Raw genomic sequence first — 17,998 nt, 5'->3', positions numbered from 1 at the left:
CCTTTACTTTACTTTACTTCCATTGCTCTCACAATGTATGTAAATAAATGAATATAGGCATCTACTATAGCCAAGGGAACAAACAGGTGAAGCCGGCACTACTGACTGCAGGGATCAGTTCACACAAACAGGAGGAGTAAGCTGCGCTGTGGTCTGGATAGTAAGTGACAGGTGGTGCTCAGTCAAGGCAGGTGCATAATCCAATACAGTAAGAGATAGGGACGGCACTTACCAGTATGTTTTTCTTCTTTATTAATTCACAATATCACAAAGCAGGTAGGAGCAGGAATGGCGGGGGCACCGGGACAGACTGTTTCACACAATTAAAGGGGTATTCCGGTGGAAAACTTTTTTTTTAAATGAATTGGTGCCAGAAAGTTAAAAAGATTTGTAAATGACTTCTATTTAAAAATGTCAATCATTTCAGTACTTTTTAGCAGCTGTATGCTAAAGAGGAAATTCTTTTCTTTTTGGATTTCTTTTTTGTCTTGTTTACAGTGCTCTCTGCTGACACCTCTGTCCATGTCAGGAACTTTCCATAGCAGCATAGGTTTGCTATGGGGGTTTTCTCCTGCTTTGGACAGTTCCTGATATGGGCATCAAGTGTCAGCAGAAAGCACTGTGGACAAGACAAAGAAGAAATTCAAAAATAAAATAATTTCCTCTGTAGCATACAGCTGCTAATATGTACTGGAAGGCTAAAGATTCTTTAATAGACGTCATTTACAAATCTGTTTAACTTTCTGGCACCAGTTGATTAAAAAAAGTACCCCTTTAAGTGCTCCCTCTAGCCCGTGCGCACCCCGCCATTCCTGCTCCTACCTACTTTGTGACGTTGTGAATTAATAAAGAAGAAAAGCTTATTGTTGAGTGTCGTCCCTATCTCTTACTGTATTAGACATCTACTATTGCTGCAGCAATCCCTATGACCAATATAAAGAAAATACAAAGAATACAGAATTATAAAGTTAAGCACATTTGGTGCTCTCTGTATGAGAAATTAAATTGTTAAAGTATAGCTGTATACAATAATGGGATTTTATCACACATAGGATGAGAACACTTTGTCTTAGGAATATCAAAAAACTGATGTAGCAGAAGGCCTGACTCAGAATACCAGCAGATGGTGCACATGAGTCACGTGTACTGTATACTTAGAACTATACATGTATGATAATCCAGAAGTGGAGGAAGAGAGCAGCTCTGCAGAGTGAGCTGAGGGAAAACTAAGGAAAAGCAAGCTCATGAAATAAGTGAGGTAGAAAACGTCTTCACTTTCTAGGAAAACATCTGACAGCACTGACTGAAAAAGGAATCAAGCTAAATTCCTCTCATAAATCAAGTAAGTAGGTATAGATATTAGCTAAGGAGGCTTCTGATGAAACAAAGTCTAATGCAGCTAATAAATGAATGTAGGGGATAGCTTTGGGCTACTTTATTGGGTTACTTTATTGCATCTTTGTTGCATGCTATTAAAATACAGCACATATTTTATGATGCCTTAGGACTGAATCCACTTTGAGCTGAGTCACAGACACAATGGGTAACAAAATGTGTAGTGAAGAAGTTCTACTCAGTTACTATGTATATGAGATTTCTTGACAGGTGCTACATTTTTCTGTGCTGTAGTTTTACTGACTTTACTTGTACAGTTAATGTTTTATTGGACATTTACATTCCCAAAATGTTGGATCCAAGCCACAGCTATATCTCTATCTATGGTTTACTGCCTTGGATGGATGGAGTTCCGGTTCCTTCTTGGAATGGAGTACTGAAAAAAGATTTGTATCATCTGCACATACCAGTTATGAAATAGAGAAGACTATTGTTTTATTATTTCATGTTTGAAGTGTTAGTTTTAACTATGCTACACAATTTTCACATACTAGTTTTTTTGTTAGCCAACAGATTTCTGGTTTTCAATTCTTACATTCTGAGCCAAAAGACTGTACTGAAGGCAAGGGGTCCCCTCTCTCTCCTGTCTGTTCTCTATTACTTCTATAGAAATGATCATGCACACTGTTGCTAAACTTAGAACTTTAACGTACAGTGTTAAACAAGCTTGCTCGATTGCTGATGGCACTGCAAAATCTTTCCTGCTTTATGCTAGTACAATGCTGAAAAGTATGCAATAATTCACTCAATATATATATATATATATATATATATATACTGTATATATGGAGAGAGAGAGATCAAAATGTTACATATAAACTATGAAACTGTCATCAAATTGTAAACAATAAGGATTTTTTTTTTATTTGTCTGTAATTTATGTGCACCATGTTAAAAGTAATTTCAGCACCTCTTACATTAAAACGCACCTGTTGTTCGGGTAACTATATGTGTATATGAGAAGCCATTCCATATGTAGCATACACAAAATAGGAGATCCTTCTCTCCTATGTCTCAACACATCCTAAGAGGCATTAGCATGAATGGCATTATAAAACAGTATCAAGCAGTCTAAGCTGTGAATCAAGTTTTGGGGTATGATATAATATTTACAGTTATCTCTTTGCTTTCTGTGTCCCCCACTCTGCCTTTGTTCTCTGGACTTACTTCCTCTCCAATCTCCCTTGTAATCTGATCTCTCATTGAGCTGCTAAGTCCGTCTTCTAAACAGAGGATGGAATTGACTTATTTAAAGTTTAGTGTGATGGTAGAAGAAGGAGCATTTTTCTCTAATAAGATGTTTTACAAAGTTTTTTTGTTTGTAATATTGATTTGTGCAAACTGTTGAAATGATGGGGACCATTTAAAGTACTCCAAGAAAGAACAACCAATAAATTGTCAACAGGGTCATGGACAATCAAGGTCGTGGGCAATCAAGGGCCATTTATGCATGTTAGAAGTGTAGGCTAATCCATCTGGTATTTAATAAATGTCTTAAAACGTTGATGTTGACCATGATAGTTTGATAAAACGCAGTGCCTAGCAACTTGCTACATATGGAGCTCTGTAGCCTTAGACATTGGGCACATAAGCAAATATGTTTTATTTCCCTGCTAACCCCTGTCCACAGAAGAAAGAGCCTACATTGAGCACATGAACCTCGAAACATGAAATATGGAAAAAATGCTCATGTGCCCAATGAAGGCTATTGTGTCGGTGAAACTAGTCTAAGGCAAAAAAGATCCATAAGCAGCAAGCTGCTATGCCTTGTTTTTTTATTATGAATTTATCATAGCCATTTATCATAGCCAGCATTAACTCTTCCCAGAAAATGGCCTGCTCTGATGAAATACATTTTCTTTTACATCAGGCACATGAGTAGTGAATGCAGAGTGAAAAGATGACTGGTGGAGTCAGTGTGATGTTCTATCCCTAGCAAGATATCAAACATATTTAAGGGCCAAGAGAAACCTGGAACAAGATAAACATAGCACAAGTGCAGCAACTTACAAATGCAAATTTCAGGAGAACACAAATAGGACTAACAATGTATGCAGAAAGCTTGCTTCAAAGAGATGGATCAACACGGCGTTGGACACAATCAGAAGGTAGGTTCTTGGAAAACTTTATTTACCCAGAATGCAACGCGTTTCTCAGCACAACTGATAAAGCAGCCAGCTGTGCTGCAAAACGCATTGCATTCTGGGTAAATAAAGTTTTCCAAGAACCTACCTCCTGATTGTGTCCAACGTTGATCCATCTCTTTGAAGCAAGCTTTCTACATACATTGTTAGCCTCTGGTGGAAAGGCTGCAGAGTTTTTTTTTTTGTGTGTACGCCATTGCCTGTGCGATTTAATTAATGATATATTTTTATAGTTTAGAAATGTATTCATGCGGCAATACCACATTTTTTTAAATTTTATTTACACAGTTTCTTTTATGGGAAAAGGGGGGTGATTCAAACTTTCATTAGGGAAGGGGTTAAATCATCTTTATTAAGTTTTTTAAACTTTTCTTTTGCATTGTTATAGCCCCCATAGGGGGCTCCTTACATCGCCTTTATAGAGCAGACCTCTCACATTGCCCCCATATAGCAGGGCCCTTACATATCCCCCATATAGCAGGCCCCTCACATTGGGGGAGATTTATCAAAACCTGTGCAGAGGAAAACTTGCCCAGTGGCCCATAGCAACCAATCAGCTTGCTGCTTTCATTTTTATGAAGGCCTGTGAAAAATGAAATCTAATTGGTTGCTATGGGCAACTGGGCAAGTTTTCCTCTGCACTGGTTTTGATAAATCTCCCCCAGTATTGTCCCCATATAGCAGGACCTTTGCATTCTCTCCATATAGCAAGCCCCTTACTCTGCCTTCATAGAACAGACCTCTCACATTGCCCCCATATAGCAGGGCCCTCACAATGCCCCCTATTCCCTCACATCACCCCCATATTCACTCACATTGCCCCCTATTTACTTACACTGCCCCCATATTTTCTCACATTGCCCCTTTTGTTATTCACACTTCCCCAATATTTACTCACATTGCCCCATATTCCTTCACAGTTCACACTTCCCTCAAATTTACTCATGTTGCCCTTATATTTTTCATACTGCTCCTATATTTATACACATTACTCCAAAAAAATAAAATAAAAAAGTGTCACTCACCTCTCCATCATTCCCCCAAATCTCCAGGTGCTTCTCTCCCTACAGCTCCTACTCTTTCTGTGCAGGCAGCGTCATACAGAGATGCCGCATGCATAGGAAGCTCAGTCTGAAGTGGCAGAATGCGGCTTCATGCTGTTACGGCCCCAGTCTGCCTTAAACTGTGTGCATCTCCACTCCTCCATTACTGGTTCTAAGGAAAATCTACCCTTAAAATGTTTTTTTTTTCTCCTACTGAAACTGGCGTGTTTCCTTTTTTTTATACAGGTTTTAAAAAGCAAGGCTTTTTTTTTTTTTTTATATATCAGGGGGTATTAACTAAGACACATGCTGGTTTTACCAATTTTCTTATGCTGTTTTTAACCATTTTACAACATATTACAGCAAATATAGTCTGCAACTCGTTGTTGGCTTTGGCAGCTTCTGCATGACTAAATATCTCTCATGTTGTAATGCAGAAGAGTCCTCAGAGCTGCTGACAGTTCTGTTCTTGCAGTCTAGCATTTTCAGAAGCTGTCAGACTGTGATGGATACTCTGGATTGTAACATGTGAAAGGATATCTATCTAGGTTCAGTGCATGAGCTGTCAGAACAGTTGATAAGACATGCCGCTAGCTTATGTAAGTACGCTCTAACGCTCTAAACAGCAAGTACAGTCATGGCCTTAAATGTTGGCACCCCTAAAAAAATTAAGTATTTCTCACAGAAAAGGATTGCAGTAACACATGATTTGCTATACACACACGTTTATTCCCTTTGTGTGTATTGGAACCAAACCAAAAAAGGGAGGAAAAAAGCAAATTGGACATAATGTCACACTAAACTCCAAAAATTGACTGGACAAAATTATTGGCACCCTTAACTTAATATTTGGTTGCACACCCTTTGGAAAAAATAACTGAAATCAGTTGCTTCCTATAACCAATATGGGGCATGGAACATCTTAGCTATGAGGAGCGATTAAAGGAGTTACAATTGTTTAGTCTTGAGAAGAGACGTTTAAGGGGGGATATGATAAACGTATATAAGCATATTAATGGCCCATACAAAAAATATGGAGAAAAACTGTTCCAGGTTAAACCCCCCCAAAGGACGAGGGGGCACTCCCTCCGTCTGGAGAAGAAAAAGTTTAGTCTCAAGGGGCGACACACCTTCTTTACCGTGAGGACTGTGAATTTATGGAACGGTCTACCTCAGGAACTGGTCACAGCAGGAACAATTAACAGCTTTAAAACAGGATTAGATACATTCCTGGAACAAAATAAGATTAATGCTTATGAAGAAATATAAAATCTCATCCCTTCCCCAATATCGCGCCACACCCGTACCCCTTAATTCCCTGGTTGAACTTGATGGACATATGTCTTTTTTCGACCGTACTAACTATGTAACTATGTAACTATGTAACTATGTAACCATCAATAAGCTTCTTACACCTCTCAGCTGGAATGTTGGACCACTCTTCCTTTGCAAACTGCTCCAGCTCTCTTTATGGAAGGGCGCCTTTTCCCAACAGCAATTTTAAGATCTCTCTACAGGTGTTCAATGGGATTTAGATCTGGGCTCATTGCTGGCCACTTCAGAACTCTCCAGCACTTTGTTGCCATCCATTTCTGGTGCTTTCTGACGTATGTTTGGGGTCATTGTGCTGCTGGAAGACCCAAGATCTCGGACGCAAACCCAGCTTTCTGACACTGGGCTGTACAGTGTGACCCAAAATCGGTTGGTAATCCTCAGATTTCGTGATGCCTTGCATACATTCAAGGCACCCAGTGCCAGAGGCAGTAAAATAACCCCAAAACATCATTGAACCTCCACCATATTTCACTGTAGGTACTGTGTTCTTTTCTTTGTAGGCCTCATTCCGTTTTTGATAAACAGTAGAATGATGTGCTTTACCAAAAAGCTCTATATTGGTCTCATCTGTCCACAAGACGTTTCCCCAGAAGGATTTTGGCTTACTTAAGTTCATTTTGGCAAAATGTAGTCTTGCTTTTTTATATCTCTGTGTCAGCAGTGGGGTCCTCCTCAGTTTCCTGCCATAGCCTTTCATTTAATTTAAATGTTGATGGATAGCTCGCACTGACACTGATGCTCCCTGAGCCTGCAGGACAGCTTGAATATCTTTGGAACTTGTTTGGGGCTGCTTGTCCACCATCCGGACTATTCTGCGTTTACACCTTTCAACAGTTTTTCTCTTCCGTCCACGCCCAGGGAGATTAGCTACAGTGCCATGGATTGCAAACTTCTTGATAATGTTGCGCACTGTGGACAAAGGCAAAGCTAGATCTCTGGAGATGGACTTGTAACCTTGAGTTTGTTGATATTTTTCCAGAATTTTGTTTCCCAAGTCCTCAGACAGTTCTCTTCTCCTCTTTCTGTTGTCCATGCTTAGTGTGGCACACACAGACACACAATGCAAAGACTAAGTGAACTTCTCTCCTAAGTGTGGCTACTCACAGTCTCCGTGGTCTTGAATAGAACACATCCTTTTTTAATCACTCACAGTTTATTTAACTAAGCTTTATAAAACATTCAGATATGTCCATACTTACCTTATCTCTAATTTGATTGAGGGCAGTTTCTTATAAAACCAATACAATATCTGAACGTTAAAGCGGTACTCTGCCCCTAGACATCTTATCCCCTATCCAAAGGATAGGGGATAAGATGTTTGATCGCGGGGGTCCCGCTGCTGGGGACCCCCAGGATCTCGGCTGTGGGAACCCCTCTGTTATTATTGCACAGAGCAAACTCGCTCTGTGCGTAATGACGGGCGATACAGGAGCCAGGGCATCTTTATGTCAAGGCTCCGCCCCCTTATGACGACACGGCCCGCCCCTTAACCCCTTAAGGATCAGCCCATTTTTCACTGTAGGACCAGAGCATTTTTTGCACATCTGACCACTTTCACTTTAAGCATTAATATCTCTGGGATGCTTTTACCTTACATTCTGATTCCGAGAATGTTTTTTCGTGACATATTCTACTTTATGTTAGTGGTAAAATTTTGTCGAGACTTGCATAATTTTTTTGTGAAAATTTCCATAATTTGATGAAAAAAAAATCGAAAATTTTGCATTTTTCTAACTTTGAAGCTCTCTGCTTGTAAGGAAAATAGACATTCCAATTTTTTTTATATTGATTCACAAATACAATATGTCTACTTAATGTTTGCATCATAAAGTTGACATGTTTTTACTTTTGGAAGACATCAGAGGGCTTCAAAGTTCAACAGCAATTTTTTCAATTTTTCACAAAATTTTCAAAATCTGAATTTTTCATGGGCCAGTTCAGGTTTGAAGTGGATTGAAGGGCTTTCTTATTAGAAATACCCCAAAAATGACCCCATTATAAAAACTGCACCCCTCAAAGTATTCAAAATGACATTCAGTAAGTGTGTTAACCCTTTAGGTCTTTCACAGGAATAGCAGCAATGTGAAGGAGAAAATTCAAAATCTTCATTTTTTACACTCGCATGTTCTTGTAGACCCAGTTTATGAATTTTTACAAAGGGTAAAAGGAGAACAATCCTCTCAAAATTTGTAACCCAATTTCTCTCGAGTAAGGAAGTACCTCATATGTGTATGTCAAGTGTTGGCACGTGCAGTAGAGGGCTCAGAAGGGAAGAAGCGACAGTGGGATTTTGGAAAGTGAGTTTTTCTGAAATGGTTTTTGGGGGCATGTCACATTTAGGAAGCTCCTATTGTTCCAGAACAGCAGAAAAGCCCCCACATGGCATACTATTTTGGAAACTACACCCCTCAAGGCATGTAACAAGGGGTCCAGTGAGCCTTAATACCCCACAGGTGTTTGACGACTTTTCGTTAAAGTCGGATATGTAAATGTAAAAAAAATGTTTTCACTAAAGTGAAGGGGTAATAGGAGAAAATTACCCCCAAAATTTGTAACCCCATTTCTTCTGAGTATGGAAATACCCCATGTGTGGACGTCAAGTCCTCTGCGGTTGAACTACAATGCTCAGAAGAGGAGGGGCACCATTGAGCTTTTGAAGAGTGAATTTGTTTGGAATGGAAGTCAGGGACCATGATGACCCCCCTGGGCATTTGCGCGAGGTGACTGCTGAACGATATCAGCAGTCACCCCAGTCCGGTCCCCGCCCGGTGTGCGGCAGGGACCGAAATTCCCACGGACGTACTCGTACGTCCTTGGTCCTTAACTACCAGGGTGCTTAGACGTACGCGTACGTCCATGGTCCTTAAGGGGTAAATGCAAGTCTATGGGAGGGGGCGCTGGAAGGATTAAGATTTTTTAATGGAAGTAATTTACAAATCTGTTTACCTTTCTGGCAGTGATTCTTTGCTCATTGCAGAGCAGACAATAGAATGGTATAGCTGAGAAAACATTTTCTGAAAGGGAACAAAGAAGGGACAATAATATCTGCTTCCAGAGGGGGAGGAAGACTAATTCCATCCAGCGCCCATTCCCTGCTGTGCAGATTTGAAGCAGCTAAAATGTGTACTTAGAAAGTATTTTCTAAAAGATAGAAACATTGTAAATTAGTGTTAAACAGCTATTAACAGACGTTCATAACTTTTGGTTTTAAAATGATTCATGGTATAAACCCTTTAAGAGGTTCAGACAAAGGGTGGTGCATATGCGACATTACGAAACACTTATGAGTATGAGAACATGAGTGGAACAATTTTGTAGCACATCAGTTGTAGACACAACAGTTTATATAATATTAGGAAAATATGTTAAATTCTCCAAACTTGAAGCTTATTAAGAATTATTATAGGATGAATTAAGATTTACTCTCATTATCAACTAATCTTCTAAATTGGAAAATTCAATTTCTTTTAATTATTGTTTTACCCAATTGATGTTAATACAAACATAGAGCATTATGAATATTTTAATTTAAATAAAAAGATTGCTTTTGCAAGACTAAATTATTATTCTTATTTAAAAACATGGTAAAGTCACATTCAAGAAAGTTGATATATTTTCAGTGTTTGTAGTGGGATTCATAGAATTTACCCAGCTCTTCTGTACTTTCCACAGAATGATTAAGCACTTTTTCTTATGTAAGAGACAATTATCTTGAGGCACTAACTAAACATTCAAGTGTTTCTATAGTGAACTATTACTACTTCATATGGTATTGGGAAGGCATTGATTCAGATTTTAGTCATGTTCACACTAAAGGAAACAATTATTAAACTTCATAACCATTAGTGTCAAGCGTGAATATTTGAAATGCAAATTTTTATGGCGAATATCGTCTCTTCACGATTTCGTGAATATTTACAATATAGGGATATATATTCGTAATGACGAATATTTTTTTTTCTTTTTGCGAATATGCGAAGATATGCGAATATACAAATATCCACGAATATGCAAATATTCGCAAATATTGGCACTTCCAGTCAGAGGACACTGATCCCTCCCTTCTTTTAGGAGAAAGATATAATCGCGCATGCACACTATATAAATTTCATAACAAATTTTCTCATATAAAAAATGAGAACGAACATAGCGAATATGCAAATTTTGCAAACATAGGACGAATATTCGTCCATACATTCGCGAAGTATCGCAAATTCGAATATGACCCCTGCCTCTCATCACTAATCACCACCCATTTAAAGCAATATAATGTTGGTCATTAATTCAGGACTGAATAAGTAAAATCCCAACAATGCTATGCTCTGTCTTCTAACCTGTAGTAATAGAGCTTTGTACCACAGTGATTTCATACATTTGTTCAAGTGACATGGTATATTATTAATAATGCACCTAAATGTATGTACTTATAGTAAAATTCTAATATGAAAAATTATTTGATATTGTTGCTTGTAAACATCAGCTTCCAGTGATACTTTCCTTCTTGACAAACAAACAAGTGAGGTAAACCTGATATCCTTCCCCTATGGATCGCCTCATATCCTCCCCCAATTGCGCCTGGCCAGGCTTTGCATGCTGCACTCTGGTCAGTAAGAAATTGCAGGCCTGGGCCAATCAGCAGCTAAGATGGGTTATTTAGATCCCACCTATGCCTTCTGGCTTTGCTTAATTTTGGCATGGTGGGATGACTGGTTATGCCAGAACCCGTAGGGTTAATGCTCTCTAGCCCTGTTGTTTTTTTTGTTGCTGGGACTACATCTTTGTGCTCCAGGGTGTGGTTCAGCTTGCGGAACCAATTAGAATCCTCCTGCTAGCAGCACAAGGATATATGAGGAAGTCTTTCTCAGTCTTGCCTGTAAAAGTTTGTGTGACTGTAACTAGCTATCTCTGTACTTATATTGTCTAATCTGGTTCTGTGACTATTTGGCTTGGCTTTTGACTACCCTTTGGCTCTCTGTTATTGTACTCCGTTCCCTCCTGACTTTGTTGACTTTTCAGTGTGTCAGTGTGTGTATGTTAAGGTTTATTTCTGTTAGTTTCGTGTGCCTCCAGCTGTCCCCGCCCCTTTTTTCAGTTTTTGTAGTTTATTGCTTTGACCAGTGCCTGTCCATCACTTATTTAGGAAGGGACTGGCACTGTGGTTGTGGACCTGCTGCCTAGGGCAGGTATGCAAGTAGGCAGGGACAGAGGGAGTGGGCAAGTTCAGGGCTGCACTCTATCCCTGATGTAACACATGGATTTGCTGTTCTGACTTGTTTATCTAGTTTTCAGCCTTTTCCTGTCTGTGTCACGTATGGGCATTGAAGGAGTGCACACTATTCTCGCCCACTCCCCTATCCCTGCCTACTTACATACCTGCCCTAGGCGATAGGTCCGTAACCACGGTGACAGTCCCTCCCTAGACAAGTGAGGGACGTAATTGTCAAAATAATAAAATATAATAATACAGACTCAGGTCAAGGAACAGTAGGGAACAGACAGACTAACGAAGTAAAAATAACACACTCACACAATAAGTCCAAGTCCACTATCCGCATCAAAAGGAGTTTGTCAGAGTTCCAAAATCGCTAATACCAGAGAGAAGAGTCAGAGAGCGGAGCCAAAGGGTCAAAATGCCAGATATAACAGATACAGTAGAAAGCATGCAAGGAGTACAAAAACTGAGCTCTATAGCAGGCAAAGACTGGAAGTAGACTTCCAGCTTATATGGAGCCAGACCAGGTGTACAATCAAGGTCAACTGACCAGTCTCAGCAGATAGCTGTAACCAAGGCAACAAGACCAAACAAAAGCTCTGGGGACCCCCTTGCAAAAGAGACATAATGATACCCACTCTTTGGGCCTCAGTACCAGATGTGTAAGGCCTTAACCTGGAGTACAATTTGCAGCTCTCACAAAAGGTTTTGAACATTTTGCGGTTACCAGAAAATCGGTCAGGGAGACCAAGGGTGCATTCACACGACATTTTTGCAGTACAGTTCCCGTATATGTTTTGAATGTGAAAACCGTCTGGAACCGTATTGAAAACCATATGCATTGACTCTCCAATGAAAACCGTATGCCAAAAGATGCATCAGGTTGTGTCCGTTTTGCATCATGTAAGGTTTTGTAATTTTTTTTCCCGGTACCCAAAACCGTAGTCTATCACGGTTTTTGGTCCGGGTGAAAAACTGTATTAAACCGTATACGTTTTTTTTAAAAACATGGGAGTCAATGGGAACAGTACAGAACCGTATGTGCGTACGGTTCCATCAGGTTTTCACCATACAGTTTTTGACTTTGCACAGTTTTGTTTTCTTGGAATTTCAATCAAACAAGTGAAACTTTATTTATAATGGAGAGAAAAGTTAAAAACGTATAAGTTTTTTCATAAAAAACAGATGTAACCTGACATCATTTTTTAAACCATATACGGTTTTTAACCGTATACGGGTTGAAATTTGTACACACATTTTGATACAGTTTAGTCCAGTTTTGAGGAATCCGTTTATCATCAAAAACCTGATACGGGAACTGTATTGCAAAAAGGTGGTGTGAATGCTCCACAGGAGCTTAAGCAGGTGACACCTGAATTTAGGTGGACTCCAGCTCCTGAATTCTGGCTAGCAAGCTCTGAACTAACTGCTCCTGATCTTGCAACCTCTGAGTCAAGGTCTGAACTAATGCTGACTAAGACTGAGATGACTCATATTACTGAAGTCTTTAAACTAAATCATGTACAAGCTGAGTCAAGCCCTGCATTTGCTCCACCAAAGCAGGCATTGCTTCCATAATGCAGGAACAAGGCAAACAGTCTGTTTTGCGGTCTGTCTGTACTTATGGTGGGTTATATCCTGTCCAGTTGTATCTGATACCTGATTCTATATCATAACTTGTACTCTGAACTGTTTATGTTTTGTACTTCACCTGGGTATAGGTCCCGATCCATTGCTTTTCCTTCTTTGCCACTTGCCTTGTGTGTGTTGTACTTCTGTTCAGTCTTTTCTGTTACTTAAACCTAAGTCCTGACTTGTATTCTCACTTATTTGTATTTTGTAATTTACCTGGGAATAGGTCCTGATCAATTGCTTTTCTTGCTTTGCCCCTAGCCTTGTATGTTGCTCTTCTGTTTAATCTTGTCTGATTAATAACCTGCTCATTCTCACCTTCATTCCTAGTAAACATGTTCTATATCTTCCTGGAAACATGTTTGTCATTACTGTCATACCTCCCAGAATTATTTGGTCCTGAATCTGTTAGTTAGTACTCTATATACTCGCTGTTATATCTTACTGATATCCATTTGTTACCACTTTGCATACCTGCCCTTATATATTACCTTGGTTCCCTGTTTGTTGGTTCTTGTTCATATACCCTTCTTGTTCTGACCGGTTTCCCTGACCTCTGTACAGTACTGTTTATTATCTTGACTTGAGATGCCCTCCTGCATTTTATATAGTGCAAGGACCTCTATCCAGTTGTGGATTCGCTTTCCAGGGCAGATACTCAAGTAGGCAGGGAAAGTAGTTTTGGGTGAGCCATGGGTGGCACTCTTTCCTGCTTTATGTGACAGTGTATGTTACTTCAAGGAATTTCTGTTTCCTTATTGCTGTGTTGTTTTGCAGGCATTGCTATATTTAAAGGCGAATTTAGGGGAAATACATTTCCGGTAAAAATGACATTATCATTATTTTTTAGCTCAAATTGATTACAACGATACCCAGTTTTTATAGGTTTTGTTTTATTTTACTAACTATAACTTTTTGTAAGAAAATGAGTACTCTTCTGACCCCTATCACTCACTCTTTTTTTTTTGTATACGGGTATGTACAAGGGCTCACTTTTTGTGCCATGATCTGTAGTTTTTATTGGTACATTTTTTAAAATTTTTTAATGGATTTTTTTCTGGTATATGAAGTCACCAAAAATCTGCAATTCTAGACTTTTTTCTAAATGTTTTTTTATGCCATTCATTGTGGGGTTTCATTAATATTATATTTTAATAGTTAAGACATTTCCCCATGGAGTGAGAACATATATGTTTATTTTTATTAGCATTATTTTATAAAAAAAATGAGAAAAGGGGGATGATTTGAACTTTTATTAGGGGGCAGGCTGGATTTGAATTTTCATGGTCGTTGGTCATGTAGGCTTTTGCCAACTGTGCACTCACGTGACCAGCGACCATGGATATTTAAATCCAGCCGGCAGGCCCGCCTCCAGCGCACAATTCAGAGAAGGCAGAAAAGGATATTCAGAGGGACCGGGTGGTGGATAGGGTTGCTCGCGAATATTCGCAATGCGAATTTTATTCGCGAATAACGCATATTCGTGAATTTGCGAATATTCGGGAATATAGCACTATATATTCGTAATTACGAATATTCGTTTTTTTTCACAGTACACATCACAGTGATCACCCCTCTCTGCTTCCAGCTTGTATGGTGTAAAGAAGGCTCTAATACTACTGTGTGAGACTGGCGTGTGAATTTTCGCATATGTGGAAATTTGCATATGCTAATTTTCGTATATGCGAATTTTCGCTTATGCTAATCTTTGTATATGCTAATTTTTGCATATGTTCATTTTCGCATACGCGAATTTTCGAATATGCAAAAATAAAATGAGAATATTACGAATATGCGAATTTAGCGAATATATGACGAATATTCGTCCATATATTTGCGAATATTCGCGAATTCGAATATGGCCTATGCCGCTCAACACTAGTGGTGGACCACAGGTATGTATATTAGGAATATCTCAGGAAGAGAAAGTCGGATCAATGAACCGTAAAAAAAGGGATGTGATCATGGCATCTAAGCTATTCTTTGACAATGTAATCTCTTTTTTGAGGGGTTGTCCACAGGTCCTCTTGAATACAGTCAGGGCCGGTTTTAGGCTTAGTGTAGCCTTAGGCAAAATCAAAAGAGGGGCCCCAAAAGTTGTAATAGTGCACTAACCAAATTTGCAATTTTTGGTCACTTCAAATACCATAAAAATATCTAAAAAGCTATTGAAAAGTCCGATCAAAACAAAAATGGTACCAATAAAACCTACAAATCAAAGCACAAAAAATGACTCTCATACATCCCTATATACAGAAAAATAAAAGAGTTATAGGGATCAGAATAGTACAATGTTATGTTTTTGTATAGTTCCCCCACATTAGGTTGGCAGTATAGTTCCCCCACATTAGGTTGGCTGTATAGTCCCCCTACATTAGGTTGGCAGTACAGTTCCCCCACATTAGGTGCAGTACAGTTCCCCCACATTAGGTTGGCTGTAGAGTTCCCCCACATTAGTTACAGTACAGTTCCCCCCACATTAGGTGCAGTATAGTTCTCCACATTAGGTGCAGTATAGTTCCCCCACATTAGTTACAGTACAGTTCCCCCCACATTAGGTGCAGTACAGTTCCCCCCACATTAGGTGCAGTACTGTTCCCCCACATCAGGTGCAATATACTTCCCCCACATGAGGTGAAGTACAGTTCCCCCACATTAGGTGCAGTACAGTTCCCCCACATTAGGTGCAGTACAGTTCCCCCACATTAGGTGCAGTATAGTTCCCCAAATTAGGTGCAGTATAGTTCCCCTACATTAGGTGCAGTATAGTTCCCCCACATTAGGTGCAGTATAGTTCCCCCACATTAGGTTCAGTATAGTTCCCCACATTAGGTGCAGTACAGTTCCCCCACATTAGGTGCAGTACAGTTCCCCCACATTAGGTGCAGTACAGTTCTCCCACATTAGGTGCAGTACAGTTCCCCCACATTAGGTGCAGTACAGTTCTCCACATTAGGTGCACTATAGCTCCCCACATTAGGTGCAGTATAGTTCCCCCACATTAGGTGCAGTATAGCTCCACACATTAGGTGCAGTATAGTTCCCCCACATTAGGTGCAGTATAGTTCCCCACATTAGGTGCAGTATAGTTCTCCCCACATTAGGTGCAGTATAATTTCCCCACATTAGGTGCCGTATAGATTCCCCACATTAGGTGCAGTATAGTTCCCACACATTAGGTGCAGTATAGTTCCCCCACATTAGGTGCAGTATAGTTCCCTCCACCTTAGGTGCAGTATAGTTCCCCCACATTAGGTGCAGTATAGTTCCCCAACATTAGGTGCAGTATAGTTCCCCCACGTTAGGTGCAGTATAGCTTGAAGCTATACTGCACCTAATGTGGAGAACTATACTGCAACTAATGTGGGGAACTTTAATGCACCTAATGTGGGGGAACTATACTGCACCTAATGTGGGTAACTATACTGCACCTTATGTAGGGAGCTATTAGCTCCCCACATTAGGTGCAATATAGTTCCCCACATTAGATACAGTTTAGTTCCCCCACAGACATACAGCCTTCAGCCATATACAGTGTATGGCTGGAGGCTGTATGTCTGTGTACTGCCCCACTTCTTAATCATTTTAGTACTTTTTAGTAGCTGTATGCTACAGAGGAAATTCTTTACTTTTTGAATTTCTTTTTTGTGTTGTCCACCATGCTCTTGTTTTGTCCACAGTGCTGACACCTCTGTCCGTGTCTGGAACTGTCCAGAGCAGCATAGGTTTGCTATGGGGATTTTCTCCTACTCTGGACAGTTCTTGATACGGGCATCAGGTGTCAGCAGAGAGCACTGTGGACAACACAAAAAAGATTTTCCTCTGTAGCAAACAGCTGCTAAAAAGTACTGAACGGATTAAGATTTTTTAATAGAAGTAAATTACAAATTGGTTTAACCTTCTGGCAAAAAAAAAAAAAAAGAAGTTTTCCACTGGAGTACCCCTTTAATGTTGTTTAAAATCTTCTTAGTCTAGTAGCTTCCAAAATATTTATCTTTTTTTGAAGTTAAGATTTGTATTTTGGTGACTATTTATATAATAAACATTCTTAGGTTTGTTTTACTTTGAATCACAGATTTTATTGCTAGAAAATCAAATGTAAAAGAATTGTTATTACTTGGCATTATACATCAGACATGTCATAAAATCGGATTAGTTGGTGAGTCTGTCTAGCAACTGGACCCCCATTGATTTTGTAAGTCCTCCAATTCAATACACAGTTGTTCTGAAGGTCCACTTCTTTTTTTTGTCTCTAGAATGGAGAATGCAGAAGAGTAATATGATGATCATTACAGCAGAGCTTCTGCTCTCTCCATTTGGAGAACACAGGCAATATAAACAGAGATTGTTGCCTGCTGGTGGCACCTGGAAAGCAGCAGCTCCAAAGAATTTGAACCCCCCCAGGCTGTTTTCCCTTAGTATGGGATTTAAGGGGAAAAGGGAATGATTTGCATAGTAAGTGCATAATAGGAAATGCTCCTAGTATACTATATTAGTCAAGGTAGCTCTAAAAATGGAATTTCACATTCCTCATTGGTGATCTAACAATAAATACATACAAGAATTTCAAATGTTTTTTTCTATCTTTATGCATGAATGTAAAAAAAAAACATCAAAAGAAAGAAGTTACTACAACATAAAAATAGTAAAAAACTAACATTAGTTAGATGGTTTCTACAGGTATGAACAGAAAATGATATAAATGATCTTTAATCTTCACTACTTTTATTGATCAATATATCGATATAGGTTATTAGGCACTTAAATAGGCACTGTCCTTTCAACAAACTTTGCATACATGATATTACAGGCACATATGAGACTTAACATATCTTATCAGACAAAAATGCTTCTTTCTCCTGTTATCAAGCTTCTTTCCTCCCCTCTTCCCGCTAAACTGTCATTCACTGTGAAAATAATGACAATTCCATCCTGTGTTTACAATATGGTCCTACAGCTCAATGTACCCATACAAGTATATGAAGAGGAAAGGTGGGAGATGGAAAGGGAGTGCCTAGAAAGACAAAGGCTGCATAGAAGCTGAGAAACAGCAAAGAGACAATTTTAAGTAATATATCTCAACCCAGAGATTTATTCACAGTTTAGACTGCTTACTAATGCTTTATCATGCCTTCCATGCTTTTGCTGCTTTTTAAGTAGTGTATCGAGACAGCTAAGTGAAGGATCTCTTTCCTTCTGTGTGCAGGGGGTGACAGACATTGTAAGCATTAAAGGGG

At 39.3% G+C, this 17,998-nt stretch overlaps 1 protein-coding gene across 1 annotated transcript in view; it reads left to right on the top strand.

The window, feature by feature from the left end:
• The first annotated feature begins 1,201 nt into the window (after positions 1-1,201).
• Positions 1,202-17,998, top strand: part of COL21A1 (collagen type XXI alpha 1 chain) — a 320,958-nt gene continuing 304,161 nt past the window's right edge. The window contains exon 1 of the mRNA XM_056565755.1: positions 1,202-1,342. The gene's annotated coding sequence lies outside the window, so the exon portion shown is untranslated. The remainder of the gene's footprint in view (positions 1,343-17,998) is intronic.

Source organism: Hyla sarda, chromosome 3 (assembly GCF_029499605.1).
Source record: "Hyla sarda isolate aHylSar1 chromosome 3, aHylSar1.hap1, whole genome shotgun sequence".
NCBI classification, from domain to species: Eukaryota; Metazoa; Chordata; class Amphibia; order Anura; family Hylidae; genus Hyla; species Hyla sarda.
Note: the sequence above shows the minus strand (reverse complement) of the source record. Positions and strands in the feature narration are given on the sequence as shown.